The following is an 18,758-nucleotide window of genomic DNA, read 5'->3' on the forward strand; positions in this document are numbered from 1 at the left end:
AGTTGCTGCTCAAGAGAAGAAACCCAAGTCTGGACCTAAGCCTGAGACTGAGTGCTTCTACTGCAAACAGATTGGTCACTGGAAGCGGAACTGCCCCAAGTATTTGGCGGATAAGAAGGATGGCAAGGTGAACAAAGGTATATGTGATATACATGTTATTGATGTGTACCTTACTAATGCTCGCAGTAGCACCTGGGTATTTGATACTGGTTTGGTTGCTAATATTTGAAATTCAAAACAGGGACTACAAATTAAGCGAAGATTGGCTAAGGACGAGGTGATGATGCGCGTGGGAAATGGTTCCAAAGTCGATGTGATTGCGGTCGGCACGCTACCTCTACATCTACCTTCGGGATTAGTTTTAGACCTGAATAATTGTTATTTGGTTCCAGCGTTGAGCATGAACATTATATCTGGATCTTGTTTGATGCGAGATGGTTATTCATTTAAATCAGATAATAATGGTTGTTCTATTTATATGAGTAATATCTTTTATGGTCATGCACCCTTGAAGAGTGGTCTATTTTTGTTGAATCTCGATAGTAGTGCTACACATATTCATAATATTGAAGCCAAAATATGCAGAGTTGATAATGATAGTGCAACTTATTTGTGGCACTGCCGTTTAGGTCATACTGGTGTAAAGCGCATGAAGGAACTCCATACTAATGGACTTTTGGAACCACTTGATTATGAATCACTTGGTACTTGCGAACCGTGCCTCATGGGTGAGATGACTAAACGCCGTTCTCCGGAACTATGGAGCGAGCAACAGATTTATTGGAAATCATACATACAGATGTATGTGGTCCGATGAATGTTGAGGCTCGCGGCGGGTATCGTTATTTTCTCACGTTCATAGATGATTTAAGCAGATATGGGTATATCTACTTAATGAAACATAAGTCTGAAACATTTGAAAAGTTCAAAGAATTTCAGAGTGAGGTTGAAAATCATCGTAACAAGAAAATAAAGTTTCTACGATCTGACCATGGAGGAGAATATTTGAGTTACGAGTTTGATCTTCATTTGAAACAATGCGGAATAGTTTCGCAACTCACGCCACCCGGAACACCATAGCGTAATGGTGTGCCCGAACATCGTAATCGTACTTTACTAGATATAGTGCGATCTATGATGTCTCTTACTGATTTACCGCTATCATTTTGGGGTTATGCTTTAGAGACGGCTGCATTCACGTTAAATAGGGCACCATCGAAATCCGTTGAGACGACGCCTTATGAACTGTGGTTTGGCAAGAAACCAACATTGTCATTTCTTAAAGTTTGGGGCTGCAATGCGTATGTGAAAAAGCTTCAACCTAATAAGCTCGAACCCAAATTGGAGAAATGTGTCTTCATAGGATACCCAAAGGAAACTGTTGGGTACACCTTCTATCACAGATCTGAAGGCAAAACTTTTGTTGCTAAATTTGGATCCTTTCTAGAGAATGAGTTTCTCTCGAAAGAAGTGAGTGGGAGGAAAGTAGAACTTGATGAGGTAACTCTACCTGCTCCCTTATTGGAAAGTAGTTCATCACAGAAACCGGTTCCTGTGAAACCTACACCAATTAGTGAGGAAGTTAATGATGATGATCATGAAACTTTAGATCAACTTGTTACTGAACCTCTTAGATCAAGCAGAGTGAGATCCGCACCAGAGTGGTATGGTAATCCTGTTCTGGAGGTTTGTTGCTAGACCATGACGAACCTACGAACTATGAAGAAGCGATGGTGAGCCCCGATTCCGCAAAATGGCTTGAGGCCATGAAATCTGAGATGGGATCCATGTATGAGAATAAAGTGTGGACTTTGGTTGACTTGCCCATTGATCGGCATGCCATTGAAAATAAACGGATCTTCAAGAAGAAGACTGACGCTGACGGTAATGTTACTGTCTATAAAGCTCGACTTGTTGCAAAAGGTTTTCGACAAGATCAAGGGATTGACTATGATGACACTTTCTCACCCGTAGCGATGCCTAAGTCTGTCTGAATCATGTTAGCAATTGCTGCATTTCATGATTATGAAATTTGGCAAATGGAGGTCAAAACTGCATTCCTGAATGGATTTCTATAAAAAGAGTTGTATATGATGCAACCGGAAGGTTTTGTCGATCCAAAGGGAGCTAACAAAGTGTGCAAGCTCCAGCGATCCATTTATGGACTGGTGCAAGCCTCTCGGAGTTGGAATAAATGCTTTGATAGTGTGATCAAAGCATATGGTTTTATACAGACTTTGGAGAAGCCTGTATTTACAAGAAAGTGAGTGGGAGCTGTGTAGCATTTCTGATATTATATGTGGATGACATATTGCTGATTGGAAATGATATAGAATTTCTGGATAGCATAAAGGGATACTTGAATAAGAGTTTTTCAATGAAGGACCTCGGTGAAGCTGCTTATATATTGGGCATCAAGATCTATAGAGATAGATCAAGATGCTTAATTGGACTTTCACAAAGCACATACCTTGACAAAGTTTTGAAGAAGTTCAAAATGGATCAAACAAATAAAGGGTTCTTGCCTGTTTTACAAGGTGTGAAGTTGAGAAAGACTCAATTCCCGACCACTGCAGAAGATAGAGAGAAGATAAAAGATGTTCCCTATGCTTCAGCCATAGGCTCTATCATGTATGCAATGTTGTGTACTACACCTGATGTGTGCCTTGCTATAAGTTTAGCAGGGATGTACCAAAATAATCCAGGAGTGGATCACTGGACAGCAGTCAAGAACATCCTGAAATACCTGAAAAGGACTAAGGATATGTTTCTCATTTATGGAGGTGACAAAGAGCTAGTCGTAAATGGTTACGTTGATGCAAGCTTTGACACTGATTCAGACGGTTCTAAATTGCAAACCGGATACGTGTTTACATTAAACGGTGGAGCTGTCAGTTGGTGCAGTTCTAAATAGAGCGTTGTGGCGGGATCTACATGTGAAGCGGGGTACATTGCTGCTTCAGCAGCAGCGAATGAAGGAGTCTGGATGAAGGAGTTCATATATGATCTAGGTGTCATACCTAGTGCATCGGGTCCAATGAAAATCTTTTGTGACAATACTGGTGCAATTGCCTTGGCAAAGGAATCCAAATTTCACAAGAGAACCAAGCACATCAAGAGATGCTTCAACTCCATCCGGGATCAAGTCCAGGTGGGAGACATAGAAATTTGCAAGATACATACGGATCTGAATGTTGCAGACCCGCTGACTAAGCCTCTTCCACGAGAAAAACTTGATCAGCACCAAGGCTCCATGGGTGTTAGAATCATTATTGTGTAATCTAGATTATTGACTCTAGTGCAAGTGGGAGACTGAAGGAAATATGCCCTATAGGCAATAAAAAAGTTATTATTTATTTCCTTATATCATGATAAATGTTTATTATTCATGCTAGAATTGTATTAACCGGAAACATAATACTTGTGTAAATACATAAACAAACAGAGTGTCACTAGTATGCCTCTACTTGACTAGCTCGTTGATCAAAGATGGTTATGTTTCCTAACCATTGACATGAGTTGTCATTTGATTAATGAGATCACATCATTAGGAGAATGATGTGATTGACTTGACCCATTCTGTTAGCTTAGCACACGATCGTTTAGTATTCTGCTATTGCTTTCTTCATGACTTATACATGTTCCTATGACTATGAGATTATGCAACTCCCGTTTACCAGAGGAACACTTTGTGTGCTACCAAACGTCACAACGTAACTGGGTGATTATAAAGGTGCTCTACAGGTGTCTCCGAAGGTACTTGTTGGGTTGGCGTATTTTGAGATTAGGATTTGTCACTCCGATTGTCGGAGAGGTATCTCTAGGCCCACTCGGTAATGCACATCACTATAATCCTTGCAAGCATTGCAACTAATGAGTTAGTTGCGGGATGATGTATTACAGAACGAGTAAAGAGACTTGCCGGTAATGATATTGAACTAGGTATTAAGATAGCGACGATCGAATCTCGGGCAAGTAACATACCGATGACAAAGGGAACAACATATGTTGTTATGCAGTTTGACCGATAAAGATCTTCGTAGAATATGTAGGAGCCAATATGAGCATCCAGGTTCCGCTATTGGTTATTGACCGGAGACATGTCTCGGTCATGACTACATAGTTCTCAAACCCGTAGGGTCCGCATGCTTAAAGTTCGATGAAGGTTATATTATGAGTTTATGTGTTTTGATGTACCGAAGGTAGTTCGGAGCCCCGAATGTGATCACAGACATGAAGAGGAGTCTCGAAATGGTCGAGACATAAAGGTTGATATATTGGAAGCCTATATTTGGATATCGGAAGTGTTCCGGGTGAAATCGGGATTTTACCGGAGTACCGGGGGTTACCGGAACCCCCCGAGGGTTTAATGGGCCAAGATGGGCCTTAGTGGAGAAGAGGAGGGGTGGCCAGGGCAGGTCACACACCCCCTCTCCCTCTAGTCTGAATTGGACAAGGAGGGGGCGGCACCCCCCTTTCCTTCCTCTCTCCCTCCTCCTTCCCCCTTCTCCTACTCCAACTAGGAAAGGAGGGAGTCCTACTCCCGGTGGGAGTAGGACTACTCCCTGGTGCGCCTCCTCCTGGCCAGCCGCCTCTCCCCCTTGCTCCTTTATATACGGGGGCAGGGGGCACCTCTAGACACAACAATTGATCTCTTGGATCTCTTAGCCGTGTGCGGTGCCCCCTTCCACCATAGTCCACCTCGATAATATCGTAGCGGTGCTTAGGCGAAGCCCTGCGTCAGTAGAACATCATCATCGTCACCATGCTGTCATGCTAACAAAACTCTCGCTCAAAGCTCGGCTGGATCGGAGTTCGAGGGACGTCATCGAGCTGAAGTGTGCTAAACTCGGAGGTTTCATACATTCGGTACTTGATCGGTCGGATCGTGAAGATGTACGACTACATCAACCGCATTGTGCTAACGCTTCCGCTTTCGGTCTACGAGGGTACGTGGGCAACACTCTCCCCTCTCGTTGTTATGCATCACCATGATCCTGTGTGTGCATGGGATTTATTTTGAAATTACTACGTTCCCCAACAAAATCATCGTCGGAGCTATCTTAATCAACCTCGCTGCCACCATGTCCATGTGTGAGTGGTCCACCTTAGAATATGGGCCCATGACAATAGCTAGATGGCACCCTCTCCCTCCCTTGATTCTCAATACAAAAATCACATGAGCCACCCTACATGATTGTGATCCATCTAATGTAATTCTCGATGTGTTTGTTGTGGTGTGATGAATTGTCACTTTATGATCAGATCTATATATGGATTTATTTTGGATTCTTTTGAGTTCTTCGTTGCATGGTTTATAGACATATATTCTCTTCGATCTATAAGCCTATCATTGTACATCATTTAATTGATGATCTTCAAGAGGGAGTCGTGCATGTTAGTTGGGCTTAATCTTGCAAGTAATCTATCCAAGTGATAGAGAAAGGGAAAATGATCATATTGTGTTATTGTCACTAAGGATAAAAGGTAGTTTCCTAGTTGTATCAATGATGAGGTGGCGGTAAAGAGAATATACTATCTGCATTATGTCATTTTGCTTAATGTAATGTGATAACCCACAAGTACAGGGGATCGCAACAGTTTTCGAGGGTAGAGTGTTCAACCTAAATTTATAGATTCGGCACAAGGGGAGCCAAAGAATATTTGCAAGTATTAGCAACTGAGTTATCAATTCAGTCACACCTGGAGATTAATTATCTACAGCAAAGTGATCAGTAGCACAACAATATGATAGCTGTTATAGTAGTGGTAGCAGCAACAGTAACAGTGATAGTAATAGTTTTGTAGCAGTGACAATAGTAACAGCAGCAGTAGTAACTTAGCAAGATCAATATGTAGGAAAATCGTAGGCATTGGATCGGCGATTTGTTGAATGATATTCATTATATAACAGTCATAACCTAGGGCGATATGGCTCTAGCTCTAGTTCATAAATATAATGTAGGCATGTATTCCGTAAATAGTCATACATGCTTATGGAAAGAACTTGCATGCCATCTTTTGTCCTACCCTCCCATGGCAGAGGGGTCCTATTGGAAACTAAGGGATATTAAGGCCTCCTTTTAGTAGAGAACTGAAACACAACATTAACACACAATGAATACATGAACTCCTCAAACTACGGTGATCATCGGGAAGTGTCACGACTATTGTCACTTCGGGGTTGCCGGATCATAACACGTAGTAGGTGACTATAACTTGCAAGATCAGATCTAGAACATGGATATAATGGTGATAACATAGACCGTTCAGATCTAAAAACATGGCACCCGGGCCCAAAGTGACGAGCATTAAGCATGGCAAAGTCATAGCAACATCAGTCTCAAAACATAGTGGATACTAGGGATCAAGCCCTAACAAAACTAACTCAATTACATGATGAATCTCATCCAACTCCTCACCGACCAGCGAGCCTACGAAAGAATTACTCACTCCTGATGGAGGGCATCATGGAATTAGTGATGGAGGAGGGTTGGTGATGACGAAGACCGAAGATTCCCCACTTCGGAGCCCCAAACGGACTCCAGATCTGGCCTCCCGATGAAGAACAGGAGGTGACGGCGGCTTCGTATCATGAAACGAGATAATTCTTCTCCTTGATTTTTTCTAGAAATATGTGATTTTATAGCGTCGGTTTCAGGGTCTGCGGGGCCACCAGGTGGGGACAACCCACCTAGGCGCACCTGGAGGGGGGCGCCCTAGTGGGTTGTGCCCACCCAGGTGCCCCCCTCCGGTGGTTCTTGGCTCCAGAAATTATCTTTATTTGTATAAAAAATCCTCGCAAAGTTTAGTTCCAATCTGAGAACTTTTATTTCTGCACAAAAAACAACACCATGGTAGTTCTGCTGAAAACAACGTCAGTCCGGGTTAGTTTCATTCAAATCGTGCAAATTAGTGTCCAAAACAAGAGGAAAGGCGTTAGGAAAAGTAGATACGACGGAGATGTATCACAATGCACTATTTTATAACTTAATACTTAGAGATGCATGTTGGATAGCGATCTCGGATGGAATATTAGCTACAGATACAAGGAAGTAATGCCTATATGAAGTGTCAAAAAAATATTAAATGCAATCATGACATGATGATCAATTATCCTCTACAAAAAAATGTATGATCAATTATAAACCCTGCAATTTAATTGATATGCAATTATAATTTGTTCATCACGCATATGCTATGTTTTATGGAGAGATGTCACTAGTGAAATTATGAATCCTAGTCCTTTATTCTTTACAATCACAACCTCAAACAATTTATTTTTGGCTCTTTACAATCTGAACATTGGTTTACCTTTTGTTCTACAATCCAATTCCAAACACTCGATGTTATAAGTCTTGTAACTAGCAAAGCTAGTGGGATCGATAATTAGACCGAGTTTAGGACCAATAGAAAGTTTATTAGTTGTGTGCATGTGCTCACCATTGACTCATTATCATGGATTCCATGAATTGATACTTTGGTTCTCGAATGAGAGGAGTGCTTGCTTCATGGTGCAAACCCTTACTCTTGAGGGCCCAATTGTTTCCTACATTTGAACTAGGAAGCCTTATGTCATTTACTAGGGCAAAGCTATCAAAATCAGGGTGACAGTAGCCAGTTGAGTTAGCAGATGTTGGGTCTGGAATCAACATGGTAGGAATTTAAAAATTCTTGCATCCATACTGGTTGACATCCAGGAATAGTTGTAGTTTCAAAATAATTCCCAAACCTGGACAGTGCATCAACCAATTTATTATCCTCTCCCTTTCTATATTGAAACTTGTACCGAAGTCTAATGAGCTTAGTCATAGATCTCTTTTGTAATTCAGATATAAGTTGTTTGATCTTCCAAATTGCATAGGCTCTTGTGATAAGTTTTAATTGCAAATGGTTCTCTCTGTAAATAGGACCTCCGTTTAGTAACAACCATGACAATTGCAAAAAATTCTTTCTTGTAAATGGATAGAATCTAGTCAATAGGCCCAAGTTTATACTTTCCATATTGTGATCAATGTCGAATACATCAAACTATTGTTACCTCCTCTACAATGTCCGGAGAAACCGAGTTGCGGCCACTCTATGGCATAAATTCACAATATATAAGAAAGGGAGCCCACACATGCGAAACCAGACTAATCCAATATTCTCCGCTTCCCTTCACATGAGTTCCTTCTTCATGCCGAAAAAGACCCCCTTTCTACTCCATACAAATCCATCTCCTTCTTCATATCCTTTTCTCGGCTCAACATGTTCCTCTCCTAAATACATATCCATCTCGTACTCCATGCCAAGGTATTGGTCGGTGTGAGGCCCCATGTGGAGCCGAGGCGCCTTGTCGAAAGGAGGCGTTGTGTGTTGTTGCGTGAGCTCAATGATGGATCCGAGGTGCGATGTGGAGCAGAGTGAGAGCACAACATCGAGTGGACTTGGGGCAGAGCTTCTGGAATTGAAGGTAATCGTTTGCTGGTAGTTGAGATAGGAAGATTCTTAGGCTTGTAATTGAATGATACCATGAGAACATAAGGTTCTACGCCTAGCAATGCCACATTTTTTCCAAACTAAGGTTAATTCAATAACATTGAAGCCACAAGTCAGCAAGTCTAAGGGAATCTTGTCACACTTTTTGAGTGAATATGATACAGGGTCCTATTGCGGCAAAAAAGCATCTTTCCTAAGGCATGGTTTGAATGAAACACTCACCTAATGTGATCAAACCCGCCTTACCTTAGGTGGGGCAACCTTAGAAAAACTTATTCTCCATCCAAACAACCCCTATATTTTATTGCATGGACGAAGTGCGCATCGGAGCAACTAGTTACTCCAATTCCCTAGAAAAAATGTGGCACCAACTGGAGTGGATTTGACATCGATGCTAAATGCCTTAAATTATATTGTTGTTTGAAAATTGCACTACTATATATTTGGTCTGCAATTTGTGTGAGTTTTTATCATCACTTGTTTTACGTTTCTTTCTTCAATTTTGTTTTATAAGTTAATACCAATGCCTTTAACTCATTGTTAGAAAAATAAATGTTTATGTTTTATTTCTTTTTTTGTTTGCTGAGAAGAAGAACAAAAGTGAGTGATGCACACAAAAAACGAGTCTCCTAACAAATAGATTGTCCCATCTTTCATTGCATGGAGGAAAGGGGTATCAGAGTAATTAGCTGCTATGTTTCCCTAGAAAAACTATAGCATCAATTAGAAAGTGGATGTCATCATGTCAAATGCCTCAAAAGTGGATTTGGCACCGGTCTAGGCATATGCTATGGACACCTTAGTGAAAAGATAGAAGTTATATTCTATAAACTATTTACATCTTTACATATTAAGTTAGTCTTGTTCGCCCTTTACTTCTTCCATCCACAAAGAGCATTGATAGTCATTCACAATAGGTTGTTAAAAAAGGCATATGAACCACTCCTAACTCATCCCTCATATGACAGAGGGATTCCACTTCTCCTAGGTGTGGCCTAACCTTATTTGAGGTGATCTCTCTCATCTAAGGCTCCCCCTCCCCAAGGTTATATAGGAATTGTCCTCAAGAATGTTTATGGTCTTGCCAATGACTCCATACAAAGCTAAGTTCCGGTCTAGGTCAAGGCTACACCCTTTAACGAGACCATGCCCTTCTCCTCCGTAGCTGAATCTGACTAACAAACAATGTTGTCCGACACTTGCAAGTATACAATGACCCATCACACACCTGCATTATTCCCTTTTTATTTTTGCAAACTGACGCTAGCTGGCACCAAAGCACGTTGACCTAACCGACGATCAATATTTACCCCTTTATTTGGTTCTTTGTTGGAGTGAATCGTATGCTCCTTTTTACTTAAAAAACATGATTCTAACCCGCCTCTAGGAAATATGAGTGTTCCCACACCTTAAATGCTCCCATGCTCTAGACTTCTGAAAATAAACTTGAGTGTTTAAAAAAATTGAATGTTCACATGACATGTGTCTACGAAAAATACAAGGAGAAACAAAAAGATAAATTTGCATGAATAGTAAAAAGACAAAGCAAAAAAAAGCCACTATTCATATCCAGATTTCGCTTTTTGTTTCTCCATGTGTAATTCGAATTTGCATTTGAAATACTTAGGAATGTGACACGTGTCTTATGAACTTGCACAATTTTTTCCGGAATTTTTTGAAACATTGAAATGTATTTTTTTTAAAGATGATAGCATGGGAGCATTTTAGAAATCGAAGCACAGCCCCTAAAAAAAGGAATGGGGGCACAGGATATGTACTCGAATCACCTAGGTGGGCCATGACAGACGTGTATTCCAGCACGTTCGTTCCGGTCTTGGGTCTAGCAAAATGTTTGAACGGAAGGACAATCCCATGAAAAAGAAATTATATAAGACCAGGTCTTACGGTTAGTAGATGAGATCCGTCCTGATGGATGACACGTGGCATCCACAAATCAGGGAGGGGGGAAGATTAGATGCTTTGTGATTTGTGAATGTCACGTGTCATTCATCAGTATGGGTTTGACGTGAGGTCTGGTCTCATAGAATTCTTTTCCCAATCCCATGTATTTTCTCTACATACAATCTCAGTTTATGTCTAGAAGAAACGTTCTTTCTCTTCATCATTTTTTGCATGTATTTAATAGGTACATATGAAAAACAGATACATCAGAATCATTTTACTTCAGAAATACTCTCTACTAAAGTTTCTTTTAGGTATAAAGTTGGTATAAAATTAAGAAACTTATTTTGAGATGGAGTAACAGTACGTGATATGTTGCGTGGCAGGCGCCGCACAACAGATGTCAGACTCCAGGGTCGTCGCCTCGTGGGCTGCGGCACCCGCCGCTCTAGATCATACGCCGAGACCGTTTCGGATAGATCGTTTGGCTGCATTGTGGCGAGGGAGATATCAGATTATGGACGTGCGTAGGCAAAGCTTTGAGCCTTGACCCCCGAGCAGAAACGGCCGGCTGGTCGATGACAGAGGCCAGAGCGGAACGGCACCATCATCTTCCACCACACCGCTATCATGTTGAAGAGACATGGTGCGCACCAGGAAACGCATGCATGAGCGGTGTGCCGATGTTGTCGTCAAACTTCAATGGCGCGTGGCGCCAACGCCATGCTCCGTGCTGCCAGCAATTCATGCCGAGGATCAACTCCGTGACAAGAAGGGCTGCCAAAGCCAACATCTAGTACTTTAGGCCTTATACAATGATAGATGCTTAGGAGAGGTGCTTAGAGAAATAAATCAGGTTTTTCTTAAACAGCAGTGCCTATTTGTACAGGTAGACATTTAAGTAAGCATCTCTAATGTAGAAATAAGTACTGGTGCTTCAAAAAAATCCGATTTATCTTCCTAAGCACCTTCTTAAGCACCTATCATTATACAAGGCCTTACAAAGGTAGATCAACCCCGGCAAAAAAAAGGACTGCTAAAGCCGATGTTTTTTTGGCCGTTTAGACATTGTCAACGGCTTGGTTGCTGGCCTCCAAGAGAACACTAGTACTTCCTCGGTCCCAAAATAAATGTCGCTGATTGAGTATAATTTTGTGTAACCTTTTGATCTTTTGCCGCGTCTTCACAACGGTGTTATAGACGTCTTTTTTTTTCTTTATTAGGGATGACTCCTTTACAAGGGCAGATCTTTGTGTAGGACATATCATTTCAGTACCACGTTCTTTTACAGAAAGTAATGCAGACTACTCTTAGCATGTGTCTTAATAAACTAAAAATAATAATTGCACCCTTTCTATTCCCCTTTAAGAGATGTCCACTCGCTAATTATGCCCAAGCTCGCTCCGCCGCTGCTTCGTGAGATGCTTCGACATCAAAAGCGTACCGATATGATTCGCGGAATTTATACCAGCTTGACTCCTCAGTGCTCCCCGCACAGGGGGTCAAAAATACTAGCCGTGAGAGCGAAACAAGAGAATGATACATTATATCCCATGGACCATTGAAGAAGAATAGGGTCAAACGATCAACCACCCACCCACCCAGAGTCACGGAATCGCTGGAGTGCTTTTTTCACGTAGAATCACATCAGATTGTGAGTGTCTAACTCCCAGGTGCAGTGGTCGCCGGCGCCCGGAAAGGCATGGGACACGGCCGGAGAAGCCCGTCAAATTGTGAGGGGCAGACTGGAGGGGAGTCATCATTAGGCACAGTAACTTTTTTGGTGGGATGACAGTTTCTCTTCTTCGTACAGGATTGAGATGGATATTGCCACCTCAATCGACAATCGATCGTGCTTTCCAAGGCCACAGGTGCACTGTGCGGCTGTACGAGAATGACAGGTGGAGTCAAGGCTCAGACCCGACGACCTGAAGACCTGAAGACTTCTGGTGGTTGTGGTGATCATTTATGAAGCGACGAAAGACCATGCCATCCGGCCAGACAAGGGTTTTAATGCCGACGATGAAATGGGTTCCGATGCTGAAGTTACTTAAGCATTTTTTTTCTTTAGATGTACCCCTACCAAGCTTGGACCATTGGACCAACACACCCTCCATACTCCCCTTGTTATATGTACGAATGAGTCATATGAGCCTCTGAGATTTAGTTCAAAAATTATTGGATATGATAAACAGGCTTGGCTCAATTTCAACAAAGGTGGTCAGAATTGCTTTTCTAGTAAACGACAACCTCCAATATAGATAGCAGCTGCCTATTTCTCTTGGTACAGATGACAGGGAAGTAACACGGCACGGCAGTTCTCTATCCTCACCCACCCACTCTTTCCACATCACGAATATCTGCTGTGACTCAACAAATGTCAATTTTGCCACGCATTTAGTCACAAGTGCCATGGGCTATTTGTATTGCCTCCAAACTCCAAACAGGCACACACACCACCGCCTTTGACCGAAATCCACACGCAATGCACGTGTGAGTGATTTTTTTCTAACACAAGGCTTACCAACGCCCAATAACCAGATTTGCGTTGAACAACATTCGAAAGCATGAGAGACGGGACGGCTCTTTTCAAGATAGTTTCCATACGTGAAAAGAATCAGAAATAAACGTGCTATTTGCAACTAGGACTAGACTAGCGAAGTTTGTCAAGACATTTATTACAGCTAAACCAATAGTGGTGAATGCTTTCCCTGGTTTGGCCAAACCATGAAAACCAGCCATCCCCCTTTTCCATAGCGCAAATCTTCTTTCGTTTATACTTGGTTAGGGAATGTCCAGTGCTGAGCCCTAAAACGGACACAACATCCGTCCGCGGATAATGTTACCAGAGTCGGCCATCCAATCGTGTCAGCATACATCCGAAAGCTAATTTAATCAGACCGAATGTTTTTTTTATGCAAACCAAATTATTTTCATTTTTGACCGGACCATGTTCATCATATTTTCGACTTATTTCATTAAACGAAAGTGTCGGAACCCTAACATGGTCTAAATCTTCGCCGACGCCCGTCCTCCAAGACCTTGCTGTTTCCTCTCATATCCATGTCCAACGTCCGTGAGACTCGCGAAGTGATGTGGCGTCGGCGAGGAAGAGTAGGACATGTGACACAGACCGGCCCACATGGGACTCGAGGCCCCGTCGTCTCCCATGCTCTACTCCTCGTCGGAGTTTGTGGCATGTTCGTCGCGGGTGGGCTTGAGGCCGATGGTGGTCGTGGGTGGACCGACCTTGTTGTCGTAGTGGCGTGAACGAAGCACAGTTGGCGGCGAGAACAACGCGCAACTGCGAATGTTCTCATCTGTGGTCGCCTACGCCACCTCTGCGTCCAACCGCGCCATGACTATGTTGTAGTTGGCGCGAGTGTGCGCGACCTCATACAACGCGTACTGCTCAGTGATGAAGTTGGTGTTCTCTGCGGCCATGGCCATCATGGCCTCCTCGCTCATGAACTCGCCGGAGATTTGGCCCTCCGCCAGTCGGTGTTGTGCGAGGAGGGATAGGTTGTACCACTGCTCCTCCCGTGCCTGCCGAAACGCCGACACCGTCGTTGGCGTTGGCTGCTCCTCCTCCATGACAACGTCGAAGTGTGCCTGCTCCATGGTCAAGCTGGCATGGAATGACACGGGCATGGGTGCCGACACGTCATCGAAGGCTGAGGTGTTGGCTAGTAGGCTGGCCTCTATCTTCCTTGCACGGCGTCCCTACCTGCCGTCTGCAAGGGCGACCAACTCATACTTCTACTCCATCGAGAGGCTCACTCACAACGCGCTAGAGCTAGTGGTCATGGTGGAGGTGGTGCACAGAGTAGGATGTGAAGTGGGACATGGTGTGGTGCAGTTTGTGCCGGACGTGGCGTCGTTTAAATAGTGGATGTCAGCTTGGCCAAGCGGCAGGGTGTGTCAATGCGGGTACCTGAGTTGGTTTCTCGGTTGGCGTGGTTGTCCCTGTTTGAATGGGGTAGATATTCGTCCCGTCCCATCCAGGCACGTCGCTCCAGCACTGAACAGGCGCTAAGACCAAGACGCGGTGCGCGCGGGCGGCGCACTCAGATGGCACCACTTCAATGCTGACACCAGCGAGAGATCACGTTTGCTCTGGTCCAGCATGAATGTGGTGCTAGCGCTCTAGAGCGACCTTAAGTGGCATGAATGCGCGGCAATCACTTCGTGCGGGGGAGGGCGTGGGCGCGAGAGAGATTTTCGAGTCAGTTCAGGATGTTGGACGCGTATGTGGCAGCGGTCCGGACACCCGCAAAGCCCCTTGCCTCTGATTTGCGGGGAAATGGACATCTGAACCGGTCCATGGACCAATGGGGTACCATGTTGGATAGCAAATTTCATTCGGACCACTCGGTCCTAACGTTTACATGCGGTTTAGGGGTCTGCGTTGGAGGTGCTCTTACTACTATTAATGTCCGAGCACGGCTACCCGAACTAGGTTCCCAGGTTTGGCCACGTCGGGAAGGTGGTACCTCAACAACTCAAACAAATAATTATTTCCCTCATGAGGTTGTAAGACTTAGCTTTTTTCCGACAAAGGGTGGATTTTATTCACTCAAAATGAAGCATCAAGCAGATACAAAGACAATAAGTACACAACCGACTTCTACATAGGTAGGACACACACACACACACAAAAGTAAACTATGGTAAGACAACTATGGTAAAAACTCTAAAGAAGTTCATATTGCCGATCATACAAATCTTGTGGCTTTAGTGAGGATCGGATATGGGGACTTGAGTGAAACTAAACTTCTACATGCCTTTGGTGAAATGTTTAACTGGAACTCGCAATGCACAGCAAAAAATCAGGGGAGGAACTACTATATGATGAGATTTCCTAAAGAGTTGCTATATGCTGGACACTCGCGTTGTGGCTAATGTGACCAGTTGGACTCTGGATTTTTGAGTTGTTGGGAAATTACATATAGTGTGGGCTAGATATGGAAGTCTCTGAGTGTTTTAGACATTTTTTGGAATGTGTGAAAATGCTACCTCTTTGGGGTATGTCTTGGAAATGGACATGGATACTATTACTCATGAAAAGAAACCAGAGATAGATTGGGAGTCAGAGACATTGATAAAATTCCACTTACTACTGAAGTGACATCCAAAGAGTTTCTAATCTTCAATGCTACTATTGAATTAGTTGCTTGACACATGTACCATGTGGTAATGTTACTATTGAATTAGAGAGTGTGGTTGATATGAGGTGGTATTCTGGAGATAATAGACATGAAACTGACACCTTTGTTCAGGAGGGTTTTGATCTTGGTGGAGACCCCTGTAAGAAATAGAAAGGAAGTGGATCTGGCAATGTGGTTATTTCTTTAAAGAGTCTGTCTCTGGCTCAATTTGAAGAGACTCTGAAAAGAAATGAAGGAGAAAGATTTGACAGTTCCTCTCAGAAGAGAATTGAACAAGTGGATCTAGCTTTGGGTGCTAGTAAATTGAATGTTGATCTAGAGGTTATCAATGTAAAAATGAAAATTATAGAGGAAGAGAGAGCAATGGAAAATGTTGTGAGATCTATGAAAGAGAGGAGAGTTCAGGAAGTGGAGGTGGAAAAAAGGGTTAGAAATGGAGGGCACAAACACCATAATTAGTTGCAACAAATCCTCCGGCAATCTATGCAAAGAAATTTGTTGCAACAAATCCTCCGGTAATCTATGCGAAGAGGTGTCGAGGAGAATTTGGAAAGGATGAATGAGGTGACTCAAAATGAAACCAGAAAAGAGAAGGGAGGAGAGGAAGATGTTGACATTGCTAGTGGTAATGGTAATGAGGAAAGAGAGGAGAATGATTTGGATCTTGTTGACTACAATGATAGTCATGGATCTGTTGAGAACTTTGGAAAGAACATAAAGAAAATTCAGGGGGTAGTTGTGCTTCACATGAATAATATGTGGATTGTGAAGGTTGTCCTAGGAAATGCAACATGTTTAAATAAGAGAAGGACATGAGGGTAGAATACTTATCTAAGTAAAAAAGTTAAAACTAAAGACAATTATGGTAACAATTATGATAATCGCTCTGATAATAATTCTTTGATGCATTTGGCATCTCTAGTTGGTATTGATCTGTGAAATTCTATTAATATTATAAATAGAATGGACAAGATGGGAAATACTTACTTTATTGGGATATTGCTAATCTGAATAAAGATGATCTTAGGTCAGCACGTCCTATCTACACTGAGGATGCTACTCTGAATGAGTTATGCTCTGCTAATTTACATTCAGATGCTGAGATGGAGTAATAGTGTTTTGAACAATTAAAAATTATCTTCTCAAATGTTAAAAAAAGAATGGTTCACCAACAATTGACTGTGTGAAGAAAGCCTCTAGAAGATCAAGAGAAAATCTTAGTCAAAATGAAAGGGGTTTTCTGGAATGTTAGGGGATTGGGGCAAGATTGCAAGAAGAGATATGTTAGAGAATTATTTAACTGTTGATAAGAAACTAGATTTCATTAGTATACAAGAAACTATTAAAACTAATTATACTAAAAATGAAGAATCCAAAAATGAACCACACAATTTTGTGCGGGGCATAAATTTTGAATGGCATTTGTCTCCTCCTTGAGGGAGGTCTTATCAGTCTTAATAATAATATGTTTGAGGTCAATAATACGAGACTTGGGAGTATTTTGTCAGAATTTTAGTTTTTGATAAGATAGCCACGTTTAATTAGAATTTGATTATTTGTGTATGGGGATGCTAAAGTTGTTGTGAAGACAACTTTTTAGCTAAGCTTTCGAGAGTTTACCAGGATAATGGGTTACCTTGTCTAGTTGGAGGCGATTTCAATATTATTAAGCTTAGTGGAGAGGAGAACAAACTTAATGAAACTAATCGTTGGAGTTTTGTGTTTAATGCTAAAATAGAAGATTATGGTTTGATAGAACTTCCTTTGAATGGGAGGAATTATAAATGGGGCAATAACTTAGAGGATACTGCATTAGAATTGGGAAGACATTATGATTTGTATGTTTTATATGCTTTTGACAGAGAGAGAGAGAGAGATAGATAGATAGATATATAGAGAGGGGGTACCTGATCACACACACACACACACACACCTCTTTTCTTAGACACTAGGTCTCGGATACATACAAAATCTATTTCCAGGTTTGAGAATTCTTGGATTTTAAGAGTAGATCTTGCTGACTTGATTAGGAAAATCTAGTTGGAGCCCCAATCTGGATATAATCTAGATAAATGGTGAAAAAATATTGAGAATGATGAGGACCAAAGTAAGGGGTTGGAATAAAAATGAGCAAACTTTATATAGAAAATTGAAACTAGAGGTCCTAGCTAAGTTACATATTATCGATAAAAATGTTGAGATTCATGGTCTTTTCGCCTATGATAGGAAAGAGCAGAAAGAGCTTAGGGAGTAGTTGGGCAGATTGCTTAAATAGGAATAGATAAGATGGCTAAAAAGATGCAAGGAGAAAGAAACAAAGGAGTGTGGTAGTAACACTAGATACTATCGTGCTAAAGCTGATGGAAGGAGAAGTAGAAACAAAATTTATTCTCTCATTTAAAAGGAGGGCTGTTTGAAGGGGGTGCCTAGCTCATGGAGTATACTACCAATTTTTATATTATTTTTTGGGAAAGCATAGGATTATGATGTTTCTCTAGTGGATCAAGAAATCCCCCACATAACTAGAGAGAATGTCTTAACAAAGCCTTTAACTATGGAAGGATCAAAAGATGTTGTATTTAACAAGAAAAAAAGAGTCCTGGTCCTGATGGTTTTCTTGTTGAATTCTATCAGCATTACTGGTTAAGTGGGATATTAAGGTATTACTTGATGATTTCCATGAGGGGAAGTTAGGTATTGCTAGACTGAATTATGAGATCATTACTCTTGTCCCAAAAACTAATGAAGCAAAGCAAATTTAGAAATCTAGGTCAATTGTATGCTAAATGTGAGCTTTAAGATGATTACTAAGGTGTTGATGAATAGAGTCAGTGTGGTGGAAGACCATGTGATCTTCCTTACTCAAACTGCTTTTGTTAGAGGGAGGTACAACATGGAAGGTGTATTGATTTTTCTTGAAGCTTTGTTTTCAATTCATCGTAAAAAAAAGAGCGCTTCATTGTCTAAAGTTGATTTTCAGAAGGTGCATGACAAGATCAAATAGCCCTCTGTTTACCAGATGTTGCCATTGACAGGGTTCCCTCATAATTGGTGTGACTGAGTTATATAAACTATTATAGGCGGGCATCTTGGTATTAAGGTGAATGATGAGACATGACCATATTTTAAAACTCACAAAGGGCTCGGACAGTGGGATGATCTTTCCCCTCTGCTATTTGATTTTGTTGTTGATGGTCTTGCTATAAT

The sequence above is a fragment of the Triticum dicoccoides genome, chromosome 2A, assembly GCF_002162155.2.
Source record: "Triticum dicoccoides isolate Atlit2015 ecotype Zavitan chromosome 2A, WEW_v2.0, whole genome shotgun sequence".
In the NCBI taxonomy this organism is placed as follows: Eukaryota; Viridiplantae; Streptophyta; class Magnoliopsida; order Poales; family Poaceae; genus Triticum; species Triticum dicoccoides.